This window comes from Aphis gossypii, unplaced genomic scaffold, assembly GCF_020184175.1.
Source record: "Aphis gossypii isolate Hap1 unplaced genomic scaffold, ASM2018417v2 Contig00284, whole genome shotgun sequence".
NCBI classification, from domain to species: Eukaryota; Metazoa; Arthropoda; class Insecta; order Hemiptera; family Aphididae; genus Aphis; species Aphis gossypii.
Window position 1 is genome coordinate 58,393 of NW_026083054.1, and position 2,559 is coordinate 60,951.

Genomic DNA, 2,559 nt, shown 5'->3' on the forward strand with positions numbered 1-2,559 from the left:
ATTGAATTTGTAAAATTTGTTATTTAAGCTAACCTTTGAGTAAAACCCTATATATTTGTACATCCTCGCATTTATGCTATTAAGATAATTTGTATTGTGTTCTATTACAATAGTAGATGAAGTGACCTATATAAAAGAATACAAAAGATTATCATGTATACAATAGACCTGAAATATAAATACACAATATGCAAGAAGTAAACCCTAACCTGATGTTATTAATACATTTGTCATACAGTTTACTCTTAAACACGGAAAGTGACTAGTGTTTTTGGTGATTTATTCATATTTAATTTTAAATAATAATTAAACAAACAAAATGTTAGCGGTTGGTCAGTTATTCGAGTCTTACTCTGACTTTCTAAGTGAAATTGAGAATTACAAAAAAACATTTTTTCATGATTTTTCCACAAGTGATTGTCGCACATTAAATGTAGCTCGTCAAAAATATCCGAAGAAACTAGAATTTACTCCAGATAATTTAAAATATTATTTTATTAAATTTATTTGCATTCATGGTGGTACTTTTAAGAAAAGTAAAAAATGTGAAGATCTACGATCCACATCGTAAGTATTATCAGTCTTCATACTCATTACCATAAGGTTTGGACATTTATGCTATTTTATATTATTTAGCACAATGAAATAAAATTGTCCAGCATTTATCTATGTAAGAGTTACTAGCGATGGCATGAAGTTGGAAATTTCAAAAATGGACGAAACACATAACCATGTGACTTCTGCATTTTTGTTTTCCAATTTGCCAAATCAACGGCGCTTAGCTCCTCAAATGAAAGTAGAAGTACTCGAACTTATGGATATGAAGGCAAACAAAAAGCTGATCCAATCCAAAATCCACACTGAAACTGGTAAAATTGTAACATTAAGGGACTTATCCAACATACGTAGTACAGGTACATAAAACACAGTCTTACATTAAAAAGTTTATCTTGTTAAATCTCATTATTTTACAGAGATAAAAAAGCGAGGAGTTAAAACTTTTGAGGAAACTTTTTAAGATGTTAAAAAGCTTTATCACTGCAACGTTGAACTGTTGACCGACCATGAAGGGAATTTCTTGGGCATGTTTATTCAGGACTCAAGAATGAGGGAAGAGTTTCAAGCATTCCCCGAGGTGATTATCTATAAAATGAATACATTATATTATATAATATTAATAAAATGTACTTTATGTATATCTGTGTAGATGGTTTGCGCGGATGCAACATACAAGTTAATTGACATCAAAATTCCATTATATGTTTTGTTAATCGAGGATGGCAATGGTCAAAGCGAGATTGCAGCTCTTGGATTGTTGGTCAATGAACAGCGAGAGACATTAGAATGGTTTTTTTAACAAGTTTAAAGAATGTAACCCAGCCTGTTCAATGACAAGAGTCTTCATTACAGATAAAGATATGAAGGAGCGTACTGTAATTAAATCTTTATTCCCACAATGTAGACTGGTGATTTGTTTATTCCACACACTACGCACATTTAATCGCGAGATCACCTGCGAAAAATTAGGAATAACTCCAGATGAAAGGGATGCAAGTAAAGGTATAATTGAAAAGTTATGTTATTGCAAAAGCGAAAGAGAATACCAAGATATGTATACCATTTTTTTAAGTGAAGCTCCTCATGCGGTAAAAAATTATTTTATTAAAAATTGGCATGATATCCGTGAAGAGTGGGTTACTGGATTGGCATTCAATAGTGGTAACTTTTTAAATGCAACTAATAAAAGGCTAGAAAGCTTTAATTCAAAATTAAAATCTGTGATACCAACCTTTTCCAACCTTTCCGAATTCTTTAAACAACTATTTGTAGTTCTCAAGTGTGTTCGTTCGGAGAGGGATAGCAATACAATTGGTATAATCCAAAAACGTCCAACCCAACAGTTTAGAAACGAAGACGAATATAAATATTATACGCTTTTGACGCCATATGCATTTAATATTTAAAACAAAGTCTAACAAGCACAGACAAAAGTAATGTCCTTAGTACTACTACATTAACTGTATACTCTTGTGGATTTTTTAATTCGATGAAACTGCCATGTGTCCATATTTTTAATAAACGGAGATCAACAAATAATTGTTTGTATGATGAGAAACTATGTGACAAAAGATGGACACGCAACTACTATTATAAGTCTCAAACAATTCTCAAAGAACCACTGATGCCATGTGAGGGTGAAACTCCTGTTTTTGTTGACATATAACCAAAAAATAAAAAAGACTATTATCAGCCAATGAAAAATTTCAAAAATCTTCAATAAAATTATCTAAATTAGCTGAAATTCTACCTATATCTTTATAACATACTTATGAAAGAAGAATGGATCAATTAGAAAATATTATAAGTTTATAGAGCAAAAATGAAGAAATTAGCATTGTAAAATTGTCCAACATGCCGTCAACAAGTATAGTTAGTGAGGAAATTGATCAGCCTAAAGAATGTTACGATCAAATCAATTTCAATCAGTCGTCAGGTACCTATGTAAGAAAATACTAATTACAACATTATTTAACTTGAAATTTATAATTTAGAAAAAAT

The 2,559-nt window shown here is 30.6% G+C and overlaps 1 pseudogene; it reads left to right on the plus strand.

Annotated features, from left to right (window-relative positions):
- The first annotated feature begins 319 nt into the window (after nt 1–319).
- LOC126553632 (uncharacterized) lies at nt 320–1,964 on the plus strand (annotated as a pseudogene).
- The last annotated feature ends 595 nt before the right edge of the window (nt 1,965–2,559 follow it).